This window comes from Moschus berezovskii, chromosome 1 (assembly GCF_049115385.1).
Source record: "Moschus berezovskii isolate FMDL1 chromosome 1, NW_MosBer_1.0, whole genome shotgun sequence".
Lineage (NCBI taxonomy): Eukaryota > Metazoa > Chordata > Mammalia > Artiodactyla > Moschidae > Moschus > Moschus berezovskii.
The window spans coordinates 39,686,673-39,699,609 of record NC_142460.1 but is presented as its reverse complement, the minus strand read 5'-3'; the positions used below and the strand labels follow the sequence as shown (position 1 = coordinate 39,699,609).

Here is a 12,937-nt window from a genome sequence, read left to right as displayed (position 1 = left end):
TCGTTTTGCAGAAGGACCTTTTAGGATACTTATTACTTAAATAAACAAAAATTTAAAAAAATAGAAAGAAGTGAAAATGTCTGGGGCTAAGTTTGTGTGTATAATAACTGGATAAATCCTTTGGTGAAGTACACTGGGTAGTTATGGTATTTGATATACAAAATGTAGTGAATTTCATATTGGCATGATTCGAATAGGCCAGAATATTTATGATTAAACAAAGCATTTCCCAATTAAGAATTATGGGCATACTTTGAAGTAAGAGTAGTTAAACTTTGTCAAGTGTCTCAAAAGTACACAAGGATTTGGTAGATAATCAGTCAAAATATTAGGATGAATGAGTACGTGTGAGAGTGTGTATTTGGTTTGTTTCATTTGTTTTCCTATCTTTTCACAACTCCGTTAATAGGTAGGATTTATCTTCTGGTTCTTTTACAAGAGTAGGATTTTCATTCACCTGTACTTTTTTCCAAAGAGAAAAACCTTAAGTTTCCTAATGTGCATAGAAAATATTAAGCATTTTAGCTACTCTTGTAATTTTTCCCGTGCTTGTCAAAAGCAGTCATATTGCCATCATTCAATGGCTACAATAATGTTAACAATTCACAAACTTTTAAGATCAAGTGAATTATTCAGGGCAAATTTACAAATGAGTGTTCATTCCCCCAGACTGCTAGAACAAAGCAAAATTAATTTTAGGTCTTACAGATCTAAGGTAACTGTCTGCAGCTTACTAAGTGTGAGGAAGAAGATGAACTGAAAGGCAGGAAATACAACCTAGTGGCGAAATTTGTGCAGTTATGGAGGAAATTTCCAGTGGAAATGGTGGAAGCACTGGCATACAAGGACTTTGGATAAGTGAAAATTCTGCGGGACAAAGGGCTGAGTTACAGTTAGTAAGAATTACTATTGCCCTAAGAAGGAATGCCTCTCTTGTCACTTATATTTATCTAATGAGTAGATTTCCAACCTGAAACTTTGACATTTTGTTCTCAGTTATAAGGTGGGCAAATCAAGGTATGGAAATTGACATATACAGTAAAGTATGTTCTCCCTGCTAGGATTTAGTTGCTTATGACAATGTAGCAGAATACCAAGAGGTCCTTAGTTCCAGAAACACTGAGGATGTAGGAGATGTTCAGCCAATGCATGTGATAAGTTAAATAGAATTTTAAATTTGTAGCTAGTGCAATCTTAAATCATGTTAGGAGAAGAACATGTTTGGTTCAGTGAAACAGATTTAGTCACATTACAAAGTTCTAGAACCGACAACTTAAAATGTTTCTTTTAAATTGGTAGAAATGCAAAAAAACATGGCAGGCTAAAAATGATGGGAAGATAACTGAGATTTTACTATAGCAAGATTTAGCCAAGCAGCTGTTGAGATTGGATAATGGTATGTGAGTTTTCTCATCAGGTCTGTAATACATTTCCCCTAATACAGATTAAGAGTGCCTGGATAAATTATAATTATTCTTGTGGATTTTGCATAACATAATTAAGTCTTGCTAACTCACTGGAAAAGACTCTGATGCTGGGAGGGATTGGGGGCAGGAGGAGAAGGGGACAACAGAGAATGAGATGGCTGGATGGCATCACCGACTCGATGGACATGGGTTTGAGTGAACTCCGGGAGTTGGTGATGGACAGGGAGGCCTGGCGTGCTGTGATTCATGGGGTCGCAAAGAGTTGGACATGACTGAGCAACTGAACTGAACTGAACTGCATGCAAGGTACTTTTATCAAGTGAAAAATTATATTTAAAAAGTGATGGAAATGTCTACAAGATCAGTTGAACTAAGGACAGAAATGTTGGCATTCATAACAGTGATGAAAAAAAAAAGAAATCCTGTGTATTTTTGTTATATGGAGTTTTCAGAACGCAGAGTCTTGTTTATGTGACAGGCACATGAAGGATGGTTTCAATTAGCTGACCCTGCACAAGGCTGAGCTTGTGCACCAGGTGTCCAGACCACAGAATGGAAAATGCAATCTTTGTCTGCTTTACTTAAATACAGTACTGAGATCAGCCTGTCTTTTAAGTGCTTGATGGCTATTTAATTACAGAGAATTTCTCTTTAAAAGAGCAACCCAACAACAACAGAAAAAACAATACAGCCCTCATTCCAGAGCCTCCTGCACCTTCCCATCGTGTGGGAAGAGTGTGATGTATCTAATAACTTTATACTGCTGGGTTTATTAAGTGGTAGTCATTATCTGTTTCATAAAAGCTGTCTTTAAAATAGCTAATGGGAGTATTTCTGTTGACTAATAAGTGCCAACTAAAACTATGAATGCAAAGTAATCATGTTCATTCTTATGATAGTTTTATATATGGGTTTTAAGAGTTACAGTCATGTGGTAAAAAGACTGTTAATTTAGAGTGAACAACGGTGAATTCAAATTCCAGCTCTGAAATGGTGACTTGCTATTCCTAAGCAAGTTTGTTAACTTCTCTAAGCCTAGATTTATCATCATTAAAATGAGGCTAATAATTCCTACCCTGGTGGGCTGTTGAGAGAATTAAGTGAGTTGATTTACGTGAACCACCATCTTAAGAATGGTTTGATTAAATCTGATTTTGAGAAATAACTCACAAGAAATCTCTCAAAGGAGGGAATATGAAATAAACTGATACTTTTCAGGAAACTACTGCATTTGAAACTATCTTTTATTTATAAGATTATGAATTTATATTTAATTACAGAATAATAGTTTCCTCTTCTTTTTATCTCCTTTAAGTGAATTATTTAGCTTTCTCTTCTCTAACACTCTGAAAGGCAAATATTTTTCAATGTTTATATCATAATTTTAAAAGAATTTCTCAATGCTTACTTAAGTCATTTCCTGAAGATTTAGAAAAGTTTTTTTTTTCTTTCATTATGTTTCACATCTAGTATTTCTGCATTTATTTTATTAATTGATTTTGAATAACCTGGCACATGGGCCCATTTCCTTGCCCTTACTGTTTGGAAATAAGTACTGGCTTAGATATGTCAGTGATTAATAGAGTCCAGATGTTTATATTACTAGATCTTTCCTTCTGTACTATTTCAAAGAAGGCAAAATATGAACCTGCCAATTGACAAACCATGAGCACTCTTTTATCTCTTCTTCACCATCTAGTTCCTCTAGCACACCCATGAAAAATAGATCCTTAAGATGTGGCTGAAAAAAAAGTGTGAGAACTCAATGGTAGCATAAATTTGTTCATTGAAACTTTTTGAACCTTTACCATTTTATTTCCTGTCAGGAGTTACAGTAATATAGACATAACACTAATATTTATTTTTCTACTGCTCTGCATTTATTTGGATCATTCCATGAGAATGATAAGTAGGATAAGTTAGTAAAGTGATAAAAAGGGAAAAAACACCCATATCTTACAGATATTTTATTTTATAGTATGACAATAGATATAAAAATACATGGTTAAATATGAACAAATGACAGACACATGGAAAACTATTATCAGAAATGAAGAACTATTTTTCTTTTCAGTAGGTTTTGTATTTAGTCTATTAAGATTAAACATTCTTTTTGAAGTAAATTGTTTTACCTTTTAAAAATGCCTTACTGCTGAATAGTGAATTAAGATGAACTTAATGTTGCTAAAAATGTTTTTTTTTTAACCTGTGCTGCACTTAAAGTGCAGTTTTATTTAATAAATTATCATCCTTAACAAAAGACCTATTGTTTTATTAACCAGTTGTCTTTAATTACTGAATAAATTAAGTTGGTATATGTTAAAAGAACCGAGATAATAAAAATTTAGTTGAGGGAATCAAAGAATTATTGGAGGAAGTATTTTCATTATACTTTTAAAACACATTTTATGAGTGACTCTTTAACCCTTTACACTGGGTGTTTTCATTCTTTTCATTACTATTATTCCTATTTGGAGGCTGGGAAACTGAGGCTGAGAAACGGCAAGTCTGGTTTCTCAAAGTCAGTTTTCCAAGCCTAGTGATCTTTGTAACTATACCCCAAAGGGGCAAGTGTTCTAAGAAAAACTAAATCCAATCCTTTTTCAATCTTATATCTACCAGAAATTCTTACTGCCTTAAGAATTTTTCTGATTTTGAAGAACTTACAATTACTGACATTCTTTCACTAGACTTGTTCTTGAGGAATGTTGCTTACAAACAAAGCAGAATTAATATTTCCAGAAGAATAAAATAAATAGCTTGTAAGTAGGTAAGTCCACTACATTTACATAGTATGGATAAATCACAATATATTAAAATGTTCTCATATTGTTAGATGTTTATATTATTTTCTCTACTTCATTATTTCTAATAATCATATAAGAAATACCACTGTTTCTGCCTTCTTTTGCAGAAATGGAATTGTTAGTTAGGCTGAATTTTAAAATCATCCTTCAACAATTTTCTTGACAGTTTATACTATCAACAATGTCTTGAAGTCTTACTATTAAGAGAAAATGCAAGACAGAGCTCAATATATATAATTAATCATGCGTATGTGCTCAGTCACTTTAGTTGTGTCTGACTCTTTGCAAGCCTATGGAATGTAGCCCACTAGGCTCCTCAGTCCATAGCATTCTCCAGTCAAGAGTACTGAAGTGGGTTTGCCATGCCCTCTTCTGGGGGATCTTCCTGACCCAGGAATCGAAGCCATGTCTTCTCCATTGCAGGCAGATTCTTTATTGCTGAGGCACTGGGAAAGCCAATAGTTAATCATATGTATATTGCTTCCCTGGTGGCTCAGAGGTTAAAGCGTCTGCCCCCAATGAGGGAGACCCGGGTTCGATCCCTGGGTCAGGAAGATCCCCTGGAGAAGGAAATGGTAATCCACTCCAGTATTTTTGCCTGGAGAATCCCATGGACGGAGAAGCCTGGTAGGCTACAGTCCACCGGGTCGCAAAGAGTCGGACACGACTGAGCGACGGAACGGACGAACGGACGGATGTTAAAAACCACATATGTAATTGTGTAACATGACTTGAATGATGTGCACGAAACTCTTACTTCTGAGGAATGGAATAAAATTGAAGAAAAGGAGGAAGGGAAATTTTTATATTAAATATGTATGTATTGTCTGAACCTTTTATAATTAACATGAGTTTATATACTGTATGTATTTTAAAAATTGAAATAGAAACTCAAATATAATTAATATAGTGCAAAGTAAATTTCAGAGTATGATGGCATTCAGATTCAAAAATGTCTGGGTATATTTTTGGTCTGAGGTTCCTCATATGTACTAGCACATGAACTTATTTTTGTAGGTAAAAATGGTAAAATAATAAAGCTATCTCAGTTACCAGAACAAAATCATTTCCATCTGTACCACTGGATAAGTGTATTTCTGACTCAACCACGTGAATAACATTACATATGTTTTTAAAAATCACTATTTGCTGAAGACCTGAAGCAATTCACATGCTTTGCCTATGGTTGGCTTTGGCAATAAGAAACAAGACAGCTAATGCAATTTTAAGCTGTAACTAAAGATAGCACCAATTGGTTTTAAGCTGAATATGCAGTTTATTTCAGTTTCTTTCCTTCTCCCTAAACTCTGATGTTCAAAGTTTAACTTGGAGTTGTTTTCTCAAGTTTAGCTATAGCCAAAGTCCATGAAATGGCTTATGTCTGTCAATAGTTGACCTAATAGACTTGTCCTATGTTAACATTTTGTTCTTTTCCTGTTAGACTGTTTATGGTAGCTGCATGATTGTCAGCGATCTATATATTAAAATGGTATAAGGAAATAAGTCATGGGTAGTTTTAACCGATATTTAGGAATATTAGAGTTTTTTAGTAGGATTTTGAGAGAAATCGTTTGTTCAGTAATCAGTTCATTATTCCTCTTTAGTTATTTCTGAATAGCATCAATTATTTATTGAATACTGACCATGTCACTAGGGTTATCAAGAAAAGTCCAGTAGAGTGAAGTTAGAGGCATGAAATCAATGGATTACATAAAATATATGGGGAATTAGTATAAACAGGAGTAAAATAACCAAGAAGAATCCCTTCTACCAGAGCAATCAGGGGATACTCATTTAAGTGGAGAAGCCCCAGCAGAATCTGGATGGATAGAGGAGGTGATTCATGGGTAGAGATGGGGCCATATTTTTGATATGATGAAATTTGAGAGGAGGAAAAAAATCAATGTCTGATATATGCTATTGCTAGGGTACTTATATAGGGTTTGGTGAGAGATATGTAGTGTTTTAAAAAAAAAATCCTCCTGCCAATGCAGGAGATGTAAAAAACTCGGGTTTGATCCCTGGGTTGGGAAGATGCCCTGAAGAACAGAATGCACCCTACTCCAGTGTTCTTGCCTGGAAAATTCCATGGGCAGAGGAACCAGGTGGACTACAGTCCATAGGGCGGCAAAGAGTTGGACACAACTGAACACATAGTATTCCGTGAATGAAGGTTAGCTTCCCTGATAGCTCAAGTGGTAAAGAATCTGCCTGCAATGCAGGAGTCTCAGAAGATGCAGGTTCAATCCCTGGGTCGGGAAGAACCCCTGGATGAGGAATAGCAACCCACTCCAGTAATTTTTCCTGGGAAATCGCATGGACAGAGGAGCCTGGAGGGCTACAGTGCAAGGGGTTACAAAGAGTGAGACATGACTGAGCATGCACATGCATTGACATTGGCAAGAATGAGGATAAGGATGTAAAGGAGGGCTCAGATCTTGAAAGTGATTAGAAGCCATGCTGAAGTCCACAGGTTTTTCCTTTGGGTGGTAAAGGCCTTTTAAAGGGTTTTCAACCAGAGAGCAACTGTACTGTACAATTTCAAAAGAGACCTTTGGAGTCAATGCAGAGGGCAAATAGAGGAAGCAAATAAGAAAAAATTAAATGTTTCTTTCAGGTCATATTGATACATGAAATAAGGCCAGAGTACATTGGGATGTAAAGAACAGGATATGTTAATGAAGTAGAGTTGACAAGAGTGGGTCAGTGATAACACTTGGAAGATGTAGAAATGCAGAAGTAAGGTTGATTCTCAAGCAAATCATGGACAATGAGTAGATGGTGATGCTGCCCACCAATATGAATAGGAGGGAAGGTTTTGAAGTGAAGGTAAGGAGATCAGGGTTCAGCCATGCTTTGCTTGAAGTATAAACAGGACTGTCAATTGGAAATGCCAAGTAACCAGTTGAATATGTGGGCCTATAGGCTTGAAAACAGGGGAGGATTAAAGAAATAAATGTGTTTGTCATAAGCAATTAATATGTGGAGTGTTAATATTTACTCATGGTGAAGTATTGAGAAGAGAAAGAATAAAATTAGCCATAATGATGTGCAGAAACATCACATTTAAGTGGAGAAGAAGCTAGTAACGACTCTTGCCAAAATAACCCATAAGGTGTTACAGTTCAGAGTTTCTTGGGGATGTTTGTGAGTCCAGTTTCAGTAATGTAGTGAAGTAGAAACATCCACTCAGTAGTATAGAAGAATTAAAAATAAATGGAAAAGTTCAATTGGACAAGTTTATTTTCTTTTTTTGAGGAACTTAGGGAGGAGAAGACATTAAATAAAAGGTTCATAGGGTAGAGAGATGTATTGCCTGTCAAAATAAGAGATATATGAATATTATTAATGCTTTGTGGGAAAGGAGCTGGTAGAGCAAGGAGTTGAAAATCTATATGGAATTACTCAAAAAACACCTCAACATGATGCAACAGAAATGAGAATCTGGTTCTCGTCCTCATTATCAAGGAAACTGTGGTTGATGTAGCCGAAATTATGATATTTGACAGAACATCTTGTTTTCCATGACTTATATAACAAGTATTTTTAAACCTACATAGTCAAATGGCCAAAATAGTAGTCTTCCCTCCCATTCTCCTTCTGCTCCACTATGTACAAGTATGTCTGTCTCACCCTCGACCTGTTAAAAAAAAAAAAAAGCACTAAAGTCTACCCCATTGCTCAAGCCAAAAACCTGAGTCATACTTGATTCTCAACATAGTTAGTTCTCCAGTCATGTCCACTGCATCTGCTTCTTTCATTTAGACTAATGCATTGGAGTTGAGAGCATCGGTACATTATATTCGCACTATAAGTTATCTTCTAACTTTCTCTCTCTTTCTCTAGGACCTCCCACCCCAACTTTTGCATCTGTTTTCCACTTAGCAGCCAGAATAATGCCATTGAAAGTTTAATCAAATCATGTTATTCTCTGGCTCAATCTGTCCTTAACTCATAGTGGGCATGAGTAAATGATGACTACAAGAATCATTACTAGAATTTTTCCTTCTCCTTTCTCTTTTAGTGTCCCCTTTTCCCTGGTGACTCAGACAGTGAAGAATCTGCCTGCAAGGCAGGAGACCAGCTTCCATCTTTGGGTCAGGAAGATACTCTGGAGAACAGAATGGCTACCCACTCCAGTATTCTTGCCTGGAGAATACCATGGACAGAGGAGCCTGGTGGGCTATAGACCATGGGGTCGCAGAGAGTCAGACATAGTTGAGTGACTAATAATTTAACCTTCTTTCCTTTGACTCTAACCAGTAAATATATTATTAAAAGAAATTGATCATCTTATTTCAAACATATAGTAATCAATAAACTTGTGGCAAATAGAGTTAGTGTTAATGTGGCATGTTTCTTTCATTAACACTTGGACCCTAGTTAATGTCTTCTTTGAATGAATTGGAGTGAAGTATTATTTCTATCACCTGTGTTTTATTGTATGCTACAATTCCTAGTCATAAGTAAGATAATAGTTGATGATCTTTCATATTTTTTTCTAACAAGATAATGGATAATATCAAGTTCAGTTCGGTTTAGTCCCTCAGTTGTGTCTGACTCTTTGCAACCCCAAGAACTGCACCTCACCAGGCTTTCCTGTCCATCACCAACTCCCAGAGGTTGCTCAAACTCATGTCCATCAAGTTGGTGATGCCATCCAACCATCTCATCCTTTATCATCCCCTTCTCTTCATGCATCTTTCCCAGCATTAGGGTATTTCCAATGAGTCAATTCTTTGCATCAGGTGGCCAAAGTATTGAGTTTCAGCTTCAGCATCAGTCCTTCCAAAGAATATTCAGGACTGATTTCCTTTAGGATTGGCTGGTTGAATCTCCTTGCAGTCCAAGGGAGTCTTAAGAGTCTTCTCCAACACCACAGTTAAAAAGCATCAGTTCTTCAGTGCTCAGCTTTCGTTGTAGTCCAAATCTACATCCATCCATAACTACTAGAAAAGACATAGTTTTGACTATGTCTTTATAGTACAACTCTCACATCAATATATGACTACTGGGAAAACCATAGCCTTGACTAGATGGACCTTTGTTGACAAAGTAATGTCTCTGCTTTTTAATATGCTGTCTAGGTTGGTCATAACTTTCCTTTCAAGGAGCAAGCGTCTTTTAATTTCATGGCTGCAGTCACCATCTGCAGTGATTTTTGAGCCCAGAAAAATAAACTCAGCCACTGTTTCCACTGTTTCCCTATCTATTTGCCATGAAGTGATGGGACTGTTTGCCATGGTCTTAGTTTTCTGAATGTTGAGCTTTAAGTCAACTTTTTCACTCTCCTCTTTCACTTTCATCAAGAGGCTCTTTAGTTCTTCACTTTCTGCCATAAGGGTGGTGTCATCTGCATATCTGAGGTTATTGATATTTCTCCCGGCAACGTTGATTCCAGCTTGTGCTTCCTCCAGCCCAAATTAAGGGCTTGTAATTAAAATAGTATCTTTAAATGATGGAGCTGGTCACTAGAAGCAGAAGCTACCAGTTTCAATTTCAGACATATATAGTGAATATATAGATACATTACATGTGTAATAATCTATACTATTATAGGGTTTCCCTGGTTGTGCAGTGGTAGAAAATCCACCTGGAATGCAAGTGATGTGGGTTCAGTCTTGGGTCAGAAAGATCTCCTGGAAAAGGAAATGGCAACCCCCTCCAGAATTCTTGCCTGGGAAATCACATCGACTGAGGAGCCAGTTGGGAGCCTGGTGGGCTACAGTACATTGGGTACAAAAGAGTTGGACAAAACATAGCAACTAAAAAACAACAGCAACAATACTGTATACTAGCACTTGATTTTTGTGATATCTGTCATTCAATTCAGTTCGGTTCAGTCGCTCAGTCGTGTCCGACTCTTTGCAACCCCATGAATCACAGCACACCAGGCCTCCCTGTCCATCACCAACTCCCGGAGTTCACTTAAACTCATGTCCATTGAGTCGGTGATGCCATCCAGCCATCTCATTCTCTGTCGTCCCCTTCTCCTCCTGCCTGCAATCCCTCCCAGCATCAGAGTCTTTTCCAGTGAGTCAACTCGTCGCATGAAGTGGCCAAAGTATTGGAGTTTCAGCTTTAGCATCAGTCTTTCCAATGAACACCCAGGAGTTATCTCCTTTAGAATGGACTAGTTGGATCTCCTAAAACTCCCCTTATATCCTAAGTTAATGAGAATGAAAGAAAGATTTTTTAGTTTAGCTCTGAAGTTGTGGAAGATCCAAGGGGTATTAACATAGTGTATTAAAAAGCAGAGACATTACTTTGACAACAAGGGTCTGTCTAGTCAAGGCTATGGTTTTTCCAGTGATCATGTATGGATGTGAGAGTTGGATTGTGAAGAAGGCTGATCACTGAAGAATTGATGCTTTTGAACTGTGGTGCTGGAGAAGACCCTTGAGAGTCCCTTGGACTGCAAGGAGATCCAACCAGTCCATTTTAAAGGAGATCAGTCCTGGGTGTTCATTGGAAGGACTGATGCTGAAGCTGAAACTCCAATATTTTGGCCACCTCATGTGAAGAGTTGACTCATTGGAAAGGACTCTGATGCTGGGAGGGATTGGGGGTGGGAGGAGAAGGGGACGACAGAGAATGAGATGGCTGGATGGCGTCACCGACTCGATGGAGATGAGTTTGAGTGAACTCTGGGAGTTGGTGATGGACAGGGAGGCCTGGCGTGTTGTGATTCATGGGGTCGCAAAGAGTCGGATGTGACTGAACTGAACTGAACTGAAAAACTAATACTAGTAAATAAGGGTTATTAACTTGATTATGCTATCGATAATCAAGTATGTGATTATGGGCCTTGCTCTTGTCATCTCTTCTTCAAAATGAAGGGTTCCTCTGGCTTCCTCTGATGGGTCTATTCTACAATTTGATTTTTTTTTTTAATGAAGTGTTTCACTAATTCAGTATGCTGCTGCTGCTAAATCACTTCAGTGTCGTGTCTGTGCGACCCCAAAGACGGCAGCCCCCCAGGCTCCCATCCCTGGGATTCTCCAGGCAAGAATACTGGAGTGGGTTGCCATTTCCTTCTCCAGTGCATGAAAGTGAAGTCGCTCAGTCGTGTCCGACTCTTTGCGACCCCGTGGACTGTAGCCTACTGAATGTCATATTAAGGGAGTCTACAGGGAATGGGAGCATTAACTGGTAAAGCAGAAGCACTGCTAATGGACCTGAGACAGTAGCCACAGTCATAGCCTGGGCTGCCTATACCAAGGGAACCTAACCAATAATCATTTTATATTTAGTAAACATTCTGTATATCTCTGTATCATTTTAATTTTACAGAACTGTAGTTTCAGGCCGAACTTGAGCTCATGTTTTGTACATTATTTGGGGCTCTTTGTTTACATTTCTAAAGTCAGCAAGATAAAACAACTACACAGAAAAGTATTATTAGTTAGTTAATATCTTATTGGTAGGAGGCATGAAAATAAAGGCATGACAAAGGTGCGTTAGTAGTCTAAAAATGCAGTCTTTTATGTTTAAATTGTCATCCTATTTTGCAAATGTCTGCTCTAAGCATAACACTGAACTAGTTGCTAAATATGAAACAGTAGTTAAATTATTTGCAAAACAGATCTCAAGGTCTTAATTTTGTTCTTCCACGTGGAACCTATTTACTTGTTTGCACACATGGAGCTTCTCATCTCTACAGCATGCTTGTGTCACACTGAGTCTGAAAGTTGAGATAGATTTGGATCAGGAAGCAAATTAAAGATTCTCTTCAAAACATTCAATAGAAAAGAAATGTGTTCCTTTCAGTTTTTGAGGATTTATCTTTGCACAAATTATCTATCTATACATCAAAGACATGTAGATGTTTAGCTAAGTATTTTGTGGGCTGAAAAGGGAATATTCATTGGAAAGCAGGCTTGCCTCATAATAGAACTGTATTCTAAAATCTTGTTTATATTTACATTCTGTATTTTATAAGGATGGAATGTTTATTTTATATCTCATTGAATCAAGATAACTAGAATTAAATTTCATAGAGGTGTGTCCTTTACCTGTCTTGTTCATATCCAGTGCTCAATTCAGTGCCTGGTATATATCAGAGTCTTAATTAATGTTTTTAAATAATACCATGGAAAAAAGATAAGCTAAAGCCTTGAGATTTAGCATCTGATCATTAGTACAGTCTCTAAACTAAGATTTTAGCCAAACTATTCCTCCTTCATTAGGTCTCATTTTCCTTATCTTTTAAAAATAAGGATTTTTTCATTGATGAGTGGTCTGGTTTTATAAAAGTACTTAGCAATTACAATATATATCTGAATAATCTTGTAATCCCTACCTTAAAATAAATATTTTTCTATAGATGAATATTTTTCTATAACTTCTAAATTTATCAGTTAGCTCATCTAGTATATGGATTAAAAATTTCATGATGTAGATTTTGCCTTATCACACTAAAGCATCATAATGCAATTTTACCCCACAGAAAGTTTGTATTGGAAAATAAGAACATAGTGGTACAATCTCTTAACTTTGAGGGAAGTACCAAGTTAGAGTCGGAATGAATTATTCCTTCTTTCTGCTATGAGGTTCTGTAGGTTAGGGTTGAGGTTGAGAGCAGGCAGGCTGGAAAAGTGCGCTAGGGTGAATGAAAGGTGGTATGTTAATAAATAAATGGGCGTGATACTTCCCAAGTTTAGACAATATTCATATTAAATGAAAATCCTAAGTCTGGATGTA

At 36.9% G+C, this 12,937-nt stretch overlaps 1 protein-coding gene across 1 annotated transcript in view; it reads left to right on the top strand.

Annotated features, from left to right (window-relative positions):
- Positions 1-12,937, top strand: part of LOC148778715 (uncharacterized) — a 289,655-nt gene that overhangs the window by 183,654 nt on the left and 93,064 nt on the right. The gene's annotated exons all lie outside the window — the stretch shown is intronic.